General features: G+C 39.0%; 1 protein-coding gene across 8 annotated transcripts in view; it reads left to right on the forward strand.

Annotated features, from left to right (window-relative positions):
• Nucleotides 1-12,358, forward strand: part of SOX5 (SRY-box transcription factor 5) — a 644,424-nt gene that overhangs the window by 184,711 nt on the left and 447,355 nt on the right. For 7 of the 8 annotated variants that reach the window (XM_068655012.1, XM_068655050.1, XM_068655039.1 and 4 more), the window contains one exon: nt 8,790-8,852. The exons of the other annotated variant lie outside the window; for it this stretch is intronic. The gene's annotated coding sequence lies outside the window, so the exon portion shown is untranslated. The remainder of the gene's footprint in view (nt 1-8,789; nt 8,853-12,358) is intronic. 8 annotated transcript variants of the gene reach the window in all.

Below are 12,358 nucleotides of genomic sequence, written 5' to 3' on the forward strand. Positions count from 1 at the left end.
CAGGAACAAATTAAAGCATCTGAAATTCTTCAAAAATTTGGGTCAAATCTGACAAGTAATTTCAGCCAAAATAAAGATGAAAATTTCTGAACATCAAAATGATTCATTTCAGTACCCATGAAACAAAGCATTTTGATTTCTTGGGATTTCCAAGAAGACTCAGGGACTACACAGCCCAGTGGTAAGGACTGCTAACAGGAATGTAGGAAGTCGGATATTCTTATCTTTTTTCTTCCCAAATCAAGGAAAGGTCTTGAATATAATGCATCCTCTTCTCACATTCCATTCTTAATCTATGCATACATACACTCATGCATACACATTCACCGAGGGAGAAAAATAATAATTCTGTAGGTTTGAGCAAGCTGATCCCTGTGAAAATTGGTAAGTGGGGTCCATTCCCTGTGCCAGGGAATACTCAAGTGCTAATGTGGAGCTTCAACTGGAAAGACTGATAAGAAGAACCTAATATACCACTGGTTAGGGCAGATGCTTAGGGTATGGTGCATGCACAGTCCTTGCTCCAAATCACATTACATGTAAATTCAGCTCCTCCCTGTTGTGGTGAATACATCCATCTCTAAGATGCAAGGGCAAGGAAAGTTTAACAGCAAGGCCTTGTAGATGGCATCTGCTTTCAACCTGCTGGTATTACCTTCTCTTGCCCAGCAAAGGTGTCCCTAAGCAACAGCGACTTGTGCAACTCTACTTTTAGTAGTGAAGCTAATGCTTGAACCTAAGCTAGCAGAAACAACCGAATATCATTTAATAAACACAACAGACTTTGGTGGGTATTTATGAGTTTCTCAGGATCAAAGTACACTTCCTGAACTTCTGTCGAAAGTCCACATTAAAAAAAAAAAGAAGGAATAAAATTTTATGCATTAGCAAGGAGGTGGAGTGGAGGAGCAGGTGCCAATCTATTCTTCTTAATCACCAGTGATAGGACCCACAGGAATGGTGTCAGGCTGCAACAGGGGAGGTTCAGGCTGGACATCAAGGAGAGGTTCTTCACCAAGAGGGTTGGGATCTTCACCAAGAGGGTTGTTGCGCACTAGAACAGGCTCCTCATGGATGTAGGCACTGCACCAAGCCTGTTGGAGTTTAAGAAGCGTTTGGACTGTGCACTTAGTCACATGGTCTGAATTTTTGGGTAGACCTGTGTGGTACCAGGAGTTGAACTCGATGATCCTTGTGGTTCCATTCCAACTCGCAATATTCTATGATTCTGTGATTCTATGATGCAGTCTTGGTCTATGGCTAACAGAATCAAACAAATAACTAATTGAAAACCTAGAATAAAAGGACATGAACAAAGCACGCTGCTCTAAGTCTTAGCACCTATGTGACAGTATACTGTCATGAAATTCTTGCAGTTCTACCAAAATCACCTTCCAAAAATTCAAAGTTAAATCATAGGAAAGAAGAGCAAAAGAAGAGCAAAATTTGGTCCCCACTTTTGGTATAGTATTGCTTGCTTGCTATCATTTTTATATAATAGGTACTATTTGAACTAACTTTTAAAAGTGTATTTCAACATTGCTTAGGCACAGAGGCTAACGTGTCTAGCTTTCAGATAGCTTATTACCATTCAAATACTTTGTAGATAAATTATATTAAAAGAAAAAAAAAACTGTTTCAGCTTCTGACTCATTCTAAATGGAGACTTAGCTCTAAGTAATCAAAATTGCTTTGGTTGTGCATAGCAGCATTAAAAGCCTTGTCCACTAATTGAGTGAAGCGGCTCCAGTGAAGCAGCCTTGCCCCCTCATTATGTGATCTTGCAAGTGCTGTTTGTCATCGTTGCTTGCCGGTCTCAATCTAACTGTACTGCTGGTGCAAATTAACAGTAATTCGTTATGACACGCTGTGTCCTTCCAGTGAAACAACAATATGGATCTGGTACCACCCCCGCCCTCCTCTCCTTTCCTCCCCACACCTCCCAGATCCTTTTCCCACTTCAAGATATCACCCCTGACTTCGCCGTCTAACTCCTTCCTACTAACTAGTGTGTCAGAGTGTATTGTGGCTTGACTGATGGATAGCACACAGTGCTCTTCCCCTGACACATTGCAAAGAGATATGTGTCAAACAAAAGGCAGTGCTCTCTGGCAGCTCAGGGAGTCTCGGTGCTGATGGAGGGCTTGTGCTCCAGGGGAAAGCTCTGTGTACACACGGGTACAGTCATCCACCTTCTGCAGTTCAAGAGCTGCACCAACAGTATGCTCCAGGAAGCAGGAGAAGTCATCAGGTAACATTTCAAATCAAAGTTAGTGAATATATGTGGGGTTTTGATATTATACCGTTGCTACAGTACAAAAACTATTGTTTTTTGTTGTTTTGTGTTTTTTTTTTCTTCCATCCTGATTGCAAGATATGGTCTTAAGAAGATTAGGCTTTCATTAAGGGTACAGAACTCAAGAAATCCCTGCGTTGCATTGCCATATTTCTTTGTCGCTTCATGGCTCACTCTCACTTTAATGATAGTCTTCACTTCTGACCTATTTGTTATGTTGTCCTTTTAAACTACAAACTCTATTGTAAGGACTGACTCCTGCTTTGCATGTATAGAGAGGTTCCTGCAAGGGAGTCCTGATTTCAGCTGGGGCTTCTGTCCCAGATTCTCAGCTGGTGGGAGTTGGCTGAGCTCCACTGAAGTCATTAAATATATGTGAGAGGGAGAGGTCTATGGCGCATCATCGTTGTTGTTATTTGTATTGCTAGAGAGAGGGATATTCAGCTAGTGTGATCTTAACCCCATTAAAGTCCAATTCTCACAGATATGCAGTCTTTCTGCATTTCACTTATTTTCATTCAAAATGAAAATGAGCTATGCTCAAGTAAAATTGAGCATTTCTGTCTTGACATATCAGTTTTGAAATAAAATATTTTCCCCTGATACTTCTGGTGGGGGAAAATTGATGAAGTTATTGTTTTAGTATAATTTTCACTTAAAATTCAAACCACTGTAATTTCCCAATTTAAATATATATATTTGTGAGGAGTCAAGAAAAGGAGAGAGGTTCAGAAGAAAAGGAGAGAGGTTCAGAAGAAATCCTAGATTTTTTTGAAGAAAGATTCAGAAGAATTCAGAACTGATCAAAATCAAGGTTGTGGCTCTGGGTTCATCCTAGATAACATTAGACACCTTTCTGAGGCCACTAGATCTTGAAGACTGCCATCTGAGCCTTTCTTTGTAGTCAGTGTAGAGATGCTTTTCACTAAAAGCATTTCAGCCCGTTAGACCTTTACCATTCCCTAGGGCAGCCTGTCCATCTTTGCCAGAGGGATCATAGGCTTGGCGGTGTTCTTAACCTGTGCAGTTGAATTTAAGTTGGGTTAGTCCTCACTTGCTAACAGGTCATTGATTCTGGAATGAATTTTTTTTATTGATACTAAAAGGTCCACCAAATGATCTATTATCATTGTAATATAATGTAGACCCATCTACAATGCTATTCATCAGTAACGAGGCTAATGCCATTACCCCTGTTCTACAGATGAGAAACCTGAAGCGAGGGAAATGACTTGACAAAGGTCAGCCAGAAAAGACGTTTCCACCCCTAACTCACCCCCGCAGTCTCACATTATTTATTAGGAGAGAGCAAAAGCAAGGTTTTCCTTAACCTTAAGTCCAAGTCCTGGAGTTGTTTTTTTGTATGTTAGACTTTCAGCTGAACTAGATTTTTCCCCTGTGGATTCAGAGCTTGGAGATGTGATTTCTAACAGTCCAATGCCAAGTAAATAATCTACGAGTGTCCCGTTTAAAATTTCACTGTACCCTTTTCCTAGTTGTGTGGTTTTAGGGTTCTGAAGTATTCCTGACAGCAGTGCTTCCAGAGTCTTCTGTACCCTAAAATATTTCTTACGGTTGGACAAATTCTCTCATGCTCAAGAGTTGAGGTAAATGTTTTGGAGGCTGTGTCTCTGTGGATATATCGTAGAAGAAGACAAGATCAGGACTACTTCTGACCACAGAAAAGAAGGGTCAGTTGCCTTGTTCAGGGCCCGTGGTGTGCCCAACTGGTGTCACCAACACCAAGTTAAGTGGTTTAGTATGAGCTCCAATCTCTGCGTAATGTAGACCTAATCTACCCATGTAGTTTATACATAAGATGTGATAGTGCTGAAATGCCTGTTAGAGATGCTTCAGGATCGACTCTAAACGTAAAGATGAGTACTCTTCCAAATGATTTTTTTGTGAAAAAATCTTGCTGCTTCAGAAGGGTAGAATTGTCATGATACTTAGCTCTTTGTCAAGTGTCTTAGCACCTTTCCATTGAAAGCAACAACAAACGTCTTATTGATTTCATTATTGTAGGTTCAAGCTCCAGGTGTTGCAGGGTGCTTGCATACTCAATGCAAAGAACGTTGGGTTCTTTGAACTGGGGAAAAATATCTTTAATTTAGATTATATATAATCATTCTTTATTAGAGCTTTAACTTGGTTAAGTATAATCAGGTAGCTATTGTATAATTTAAATGGCCGGTGATTGTTATTTGATAATAACAACTTACATTTATATAGTGCTGTATATCCTAAAGGGATCCCAGAGGACTTTAAAGACTCAACAATAAAACACACAACAAAGTAAACATTAATTACAATTACACCATCACTAGAAAATATGAGGATATTAAAAATCTGGCAGTCTGTGGCTTGCTTCTGCTCTCATTTGAATTCATTAGCCAAGCTCACTCAGAGTGCAAATGGATTATTAGTGGTCCTGCCATATCTGATTTAAGAAATGTTCTGTTCAAGTATTGCAGTGAGAGCAGAGGAGGGGAGAAAAGGGTGTAAATACCCTTCTGAGGTTGCCTAAAAAATTATCTCTACTCATGCAAGTTAAGTGAGGTGTTATTTCTGAACTCTGAGTCACTTGAATTCATCCATCTCTTACTCGAGCGATTCTTGTGCTGTGTTAGACTGTATGAGGCTTGCTCCTTGTTAGCTGGGAGGAGAATAAACTGGTTATCTTCCAAATGCCACATGCCTACAACACCAGAATGAAAAGTCCTAGTGCTCTGTACAAATTGCTCACCTCCTTTTGTACATAAGCTGTGAAATAATTTATACTCCACTCCTGTTATTGTTATTCTTGAGCTATCCATGTTAACACCTCACTGAGGTGGGCAGAGCACTTTATACCTCTTGGGATGCTCTTCCAGTCCTTTGTAGGCTCAAGTGTCAAGCTTTCTACTTTCTTTCATTGTATGCATATTGTCAGTGCTGAAGAAAAAGATAAAAGCTGGAGGGATGTTAATGTGTTATACTGTAGCATCTCAGATGTCATAACAGTCCCCAAAAACTGCAGGTGGGAATTGGAGACCCAGTGCAGGAGGCACTTCATGGGCAAGTTGCATGAAGATAACTCTAACCTTTGAGAGCTCACAACCCAGGACATGCGAAACCCACAAATGAGAGTCCCAGAACTGTTTGGGAGGGGAACTGCTGAAGTGATGGGACTGCTCTTAGAGCAGTGTTGCTGACCATGGAAATACAGCCATGAAGCTTGATGTTGTCTCTGTGGGTGGTTGGTATAGGTGGTTTGCACTTCATATTGTTTCTTTTCTAATGTGTAATAAATTCTAGCCTAATCCTGAAAGGTTTCCTGAACTCTGTGAAATCCTCATGATTTACAACTTTTTTTTCAACAGTCAAGACAAGTTGTTTGCACCCAAAGATAAAGATAGACCACTTTTAAAATAAGTTTTGGGATGTCAGAGAGAATATGTAAATTACTTTTTTAAAGAGGTTTGCAAGTTTTCTTGTCCATCAAAATGGTTTTCGGTTTCTGAAAATATTAATTTTCCCTGGCTTTTGGCCACAGCATATGAAAACACTTCTTAAAATCGTACTTCTTTCTCCATCTCAGAGCTTTTCTTCAGTTTCTGTTTTTCTTTTAACACTCTTACTCATTTTGCAAAAAGTTGTTCACTGATAGACTCTTGTTTTTCAGGGTTGTAATGAAGCATGAGGGATTTTTACATTTTTGTGGTGAAAGTTTTGCATGGGTCTTACTGTAAACCTTTCACATCTTTAATTTGTTTATTTTTGAGAGATAGAAGAAAGGGAAATGGTGACTTAGAGACAAGCTTTCTGCTCCATTTCCTCAATACAGCGGATGATAATTCTTCAGTACAGATGCTGTTACGCCTAAGAAACTGAGCCTAATTAACGGTGATAGGTAGATCCACTGGTGGCCTATTGACTAGTTTGTAATCTGCAGTAAACTTGTTAGAACATGATTAAGAGCCTAATCTCTGCGTAAAGTAGTACAAATATGCTCAGGTAAATATCTAGGTAGAACCTTTCAGAGTTCCTGCCCTCTTCCACAGGGATTTGCAAATCCTAGATCTCAAAGTGAACACAGTGTTTTGGATCATATCGTTCTGATTCCCTCTGCAACCAAGCTCTGGGAATTAAAACACATAGGGAAATACTGTGAAAGTGTTGTTTCCTTTATAAGCTCTATTAAAGAATAGATTGACATATAATAATAATTACACTTGTGATCAGAAGACCTTGCAATAGGACCCAGGTCTTTTCACTCATTAGTGATACACAAGCTAAGAGAATGCTGAACTAGGGTTTTGTGTGCCATGCTATGTTCAACACAACCTTGTTATAAATGCAAGTATTTGAAACAAATCCTTTCAGCTTGGTGCTCCACAGCATAACAGATTGTAGGAAATGTCCCCCATGCTCTGCTTAAAGTCTTTGAAAAGTCTGGATAGCTCCTGTTAGAAACGAATCTAGCTAAAGACATCATTTTCTCTGAAAGAAAATCAGTACTGCACTTAAAAGGACTTTGTGGAATTATTTTATCTTTTATAGACTTATATAAAAGCAAAAAAAAAATTAAACCTGCCTCTTTTTTTTCTTTTTTTTTTTTTTTTTTTTTTTCTTTAGATGGTCTGATTCCTAGTTTGAATATAGGGACTGAACTTGCAATTATCAAAGTTTACCTGTGGGAGCAGGAATAGAACCTCTTCTTTCACTTTTATAAACATAAATCTCTACAGTTTGAGATTAAATAGATTTCCTCAGGTTACTAGTAGTAGCCTTGTCTTCTATTTGCCTGGAGGCCATCTACTAAAAAGTGAAAAAATACATGCATATGTGAGTGACAGATATGTTGCAAAATGTGACTTGCTTTGTTGCAGGGATCATTAAAGATGTGAAGTAAACGTGGAAATGGAAGGGAAACTGGATGGAATCTATTTTTTTTTATTTGCTGTAAAAACAGATAATGTTCAAGTCAACTGAAATCCTGGTGGTTAAGACTTGGGTACAATATAGTAATTGCAGTGGCTTTACAAGAAAATAAAAAGTAAATAAAACATAAGAAAGATGAGCTCAAGTCAGAGCTTTAATTTTCATTAAGGTTTATGTTTTTAGAACAGAGGCAATATGCTCTATACATAAGGAAAGACAATGTGTTAGTGAAAGTGGGTGTCTGAAAGAAATTAGTCTTTGTTTATGAGAGTATGAAACTGTTGAAAAGAATCTGCTACTTTCACACTGTCATGTACAAAACTTGTGATGAGCCTAGCACAGAAGTATAAAGAAAGTCTCGGTTATTTGTCCAAGAAAAATATCACATGACTTTTAGTATAAATGTCTCTGAGCTTAATTCCTGCACCGCTTGGTATCAGTCTGCAAGTGCAAGACTCAGAGAAGGAAAGATGATACAAACAAGAACAGGAAACTCCTGGGATTTCATTATAGAAACTTCTTTTCAAAATCTCTGTACTAAATATCTTTAAAACATTGAAGAAATCAGTTAGAACTAATATCAAGAGTGGGATTGGGAATTATTACTACTGCAAGTTCTACTAAGTGTCTCCTTTGTATGTTTATAGTGTGCGGAAAATAGAAATAATAGCTGATTAGTAGTCTTGACTTAGAACGCTCTGTTTCTTCCCCATATTGGATAAATCTCCTACTGATGGATCAATCATTTAATCAATCTACTAACATGGCCTTCAGCATTATAGTATCTGAGTGCCTCCCAGTGTTGGAACGCTCAATAATACTTGTTTTTTCCCTGGTTGCTCTGTACTCCTTGATTTGATTTTGTGCTTAGTTATACTGATGTAAATCTGAAACTATTCCATTGATGTTGATGGAGGCTTACAAGCCCAAAGAGCCGAATTGAACCCCAGCTATTCTTCAGATGCTCTACTAACAATATTTTTTGGTTTTATTAATCAGATCTCTAATTTATTCTCCCTGTTCCTGCTACATTTTTTTTTTCTGCTGCTGCTTTGGGTATGATCCAAAGTCCACTGAAGTTGCTGTCACTCTTTGTATTGATTTTAGTTGACTGTGCTTCAGTTTTCTGCTTGCCCCTCTCCTTTTTCCCACTCTGTAGACCCTGAAGGTTCCTGTGTGAGCTTGTGTCCATCTCAGTAGTGACTTCTGATTAATTAAAATGGCACGTATTCCTACAGTTCTCTGAATAAGCTCCTCACTGTACTGGCGCTCTACTCCCCATCTTTAATACTCATTGCCTTCTTCAATTTTGTTCTCATTTAAAGAGATGCCCCTCTCCTCCACGTGCTGCAGGTCTTGCTCTCACATACGACACCTTGTGATCTGGGGAGAGCTTTGCTAAGGGCCTAACCTGGGTTCTGTGAAAATTGAATGGAGAAATCCCATTTACTTCCTTGAGATTTTTGCTCAGCATAAAACGCTCTAGTGTATAGGAACAAGGTTTTGAATGAGGTAATTGTGGCTCTTCCTTTGATTTATTTTTTTCCTTTTCTTTTCTCCCTGCCTTCAGTGTTGCAAGCAGAAGAAAATAGAAAGAAGAGGAGCTGAGAATTTAAACTGGGAGACTTGGCAGGTAAGAGGTGTATTTTCTTCCTTGCTGGGCGAAGCATTTCTGGAAGTGCTGATGTGAGTTGGCAGCAGGTTGGCTGAGCTCCGGGAGATGAGGCTGGCCCAGGACCTGCAAGACTTGAGCTGAGTTTCCAGTTCCTTGTCAGGTTCTCTGTGTGGTTACAGAGCAGGCAAACGCTTCGTTTCACCGGTTCTTCACCTGTGTTGGGGGCAGAACTGCTTCCTCTCAATGTGAGGGTGGACTGAGGAGGAATGGGAGAAAGGCTGGGAAATAAGTAATGAGATACTGTAATAGGTGGCAGGGCTCTTGAGCTACTTGGACGGAGTTGTCTAGTTCAAGGTTGGCAACTGTGTGGTGTGGAAAACTGGGCTATTGTTTGAAGTCTTTTAAGAAATGTTTTAGTGAGTTCCTTGTGTGATATCTGCAACTTTACTGAATTTGCTTATTTGAAAACTCATTTGATTACTTTAGTCTCATTTCCCGTTCTCCAAGGTTTTTAGATAGGGTGGAGGTGAAATACAGTATAACCACTTTCATATAGAAAGTTGTATTGAAAGCACCACAACAACTTCGGAAAGCCAAGCACTCACGGTTAGGAAAGGTCTCTGTGAACCACAGTTCTCTCCGGGCTTACTTAAGGCAGATCTGAGGACAAAAGCCTTTTCTCAGGGACAAAAGCCACAGCCAGGCTGCCAGATTTAAAACCCTCTGAAACTTGAAGTGCTGGAGCTTTTTCAGAGGAAGAGCTCAAAGAATTTTAAGCATCATATTCCTTAACCTTGTTCTTGGAAAAAGTTGTATCATTTCCAAAACGTTCAGCCTGAGGCAGTCATGCATCATAGATAAATCAGCCGAAATGGCAAAATATTGGCGGAGTATGAACAACTGCAGGTAGTTGTTTAATCGCTTCTGTCAAGTAATCTTAATAACAGGTGTAGCTACTGCTCCAGTCAATTATATAAATTGTCCTGCGGTCTTTCCTGGGTTCTTACTGAGGCAAACCTATTGATAGATAAGATCTGCCTGAGTGAAGTTTGAGGTTTTGGCCCTATGGCTGTCTTAAAAGATGGAGCTTAAATAAACAGGGAGTGAATGACTGATGTAATTGTGCTTCTCTGCCTTCTCTTCATAACACATGCTAGCAGAATTCTTGATTTGCACTCCCCTCTCCCCACCGCCGTGCATTTGTGAGACTACATTTTAATTTTAATATTCAGACATCCAGAAGTTGTAAATAACACCAAACCGAGTATCGTCCCATTTGGAATTCCCTACTGGGGCCACCTGTCATGCTTTGTCTGACATACAGATAACCAGTTCTGTGGGCAGCAAACGCCTCCGTTACTCATGTGCATAGCACTTTGCACTGTGGCACTGTGCTGCTCTTTAGAGGGGGTTTCTAGCAACACACACCATGAGAAATACCTAACTCCTGTGACTGGGAGCTTACAGGTGCATCAAGCAAGCTCGGCCTAAAGTCAAAGGTCAGAAGAACTTTGGTAAATACATGATTAAATATATAAATATATTTTATATTATATGTATGCATTATATATATTAATAAATCAATAAATCATTGTCTAACCTGAAATAGTTTGGTCTCTAACACTTGTAAGAAAACCCATCAATATAAGCTAAGCTACAGCATTGTAAAGATAGATTTTTAGTTACAAAACTTTTGGTCTGATAATTTGGTTTTCACTGTGTATGTCATTAACATGCCTCTAACAAGCTGTACATGAAGATGATTAGGGATGTGTTGCTTGGTTGAGGAGAACTTATTTTCAGGGTTTGGATGTTTGTTTTTTCAATTTGCAAGTGGTTTTTTGAAATTTTCAAAACCGTGTAATGGCATCTGGTTTTTGCTGTAAAGTTACATCATCTCGGAGCATACCAGTGCAATGCATCAGCCCGTCTCCCTATGAATGCTGGGTCATATGTTTAGTATTAAAGATCGATTTCTGTGCTTTTTTTCGTAACAGTTTAGATGTCTGTAAGGAACTGGTACTTAAAATATGGCAGACTTCAGATAGTTCTTCAGCCTCTGTTTCCACTACCTTTGATCAGGATACATTCAACTCAAATATGTATAAATTGCCTTTACATGTGCCCCTTTTGATTTTCATAGATGTGCTCATCCACGCAACAGGAGTATTGAATGACTTCTTATTGTAGCTCCTTAGCATATAAACATTATGTTAATATAAACTGTAATCAGTTTTGGACCGATTAAGTGCAAGTAAATACAGACACAGATCTCACTACAAAGAACGTGCAGTTGAAGTGGTAATGAGTGACATGGAAAGGCTGGAGAAGACAACTGTCATACATCATGTTCATATATGTACAAATGTACGTATAGACATACATACCTGTGTTTATCCCTGCAGTTTAACTCAACATCCCTTCTTTGTCACATTAAAAATATGACTAAGAAAAATTAATCTGTAAAAAATTTGAACCATGTGCCTGAACTTGTCTTACTGATGAGAATAAAAAGCAGCCGGAGATTGAAAGGGAGCAGAGGAGGTGATGTATTTTCTGGATACATTGTCTTAAAGTCATTAAAAACAATTTATTCAACCTTTTCCTAAATAAAGTATAAATTTTATGAATTTTCCCCGTCTATGATTTTGAGAAAGTGTGAGTACAAAAGTTGCAGAGAGTTTCTCCATGCAGATGTGGTAAGGCATGTTAAATCTGTAGTATGCAATTTGGGCAGTCATTTAGGTTGGAGTGTGTAGCTTCAGGAAACAGTGAAAAGGAATTACTCTGAGGTTATATGCTTGCCCCAGAGTTTGCTTCTAGTTTGGTAAATAACAAAAGTGTGCTCAGACAAATTCTCGCTGTGGTCCCATTTTCTTTTGCAGCTATGGTTTTGGTCAACCTGAGAATCTGAGTCTGTGTGGTGACAGTGGGAAGTGGGTTGGGAGGAATTGCTCTTACTGTATTACTTCCTCTCCAAAAACGTCTCAAAATGAAACTGACTGCTAAATTGGCAACCTGCAAACTCTCAATATTTGCATGTATTTCTGAGTATGGGTATGAGAGGGAGGAAGCTCCCGTTCCTGCTTGCCATTTGTTTTCTGTTTCATCCTCAACTTTGAGATCTGAATCTTTTATTGCCATGGACAGCTTTGTTTTTTCTTTTTGTGCTAGTTTCTGTAAAAGTCCATGGCTGAGGCTTGTTTGTGAAAGTTGTTTGTGAGAGGGTACCTCTGTGTGACCCACCAGGTCTAGAGAGTATCATATTTATGTCAAAGAAGCAAGTCCAAATTGTATTGTGATATTTTGTTGGTGTGTTCTTATGTGAGGGTGATTACTGTTACATCTTTGTAGATTTCAACTGCAAGAACCTTGTGTTGCCTAGGGAGGAATTAGAATGATTTTATAGCACTGTCACACTGTCTGTAGGAGAATGTTCTTTCTTGTCCCTTAATTTTCCACCCAACAGTCATGACTGTTCCTAGATGATGCAAGTTAAAATCACATACAACCTCCACCAATAC

Source organism: Anas acuta, chromosome 1, assembly GCF_963932015.1.
Source record: "Anas acuta chromosome 1, bAnaAcu1.1, whole genome shotgun sequence".
Classification (NCBI taxonomy): domain Eukaryota; kingdom Metazoa; phylum Chordata; class Aves; order Anseriformes; family Anatidae; genus Anas; species Anas acuta.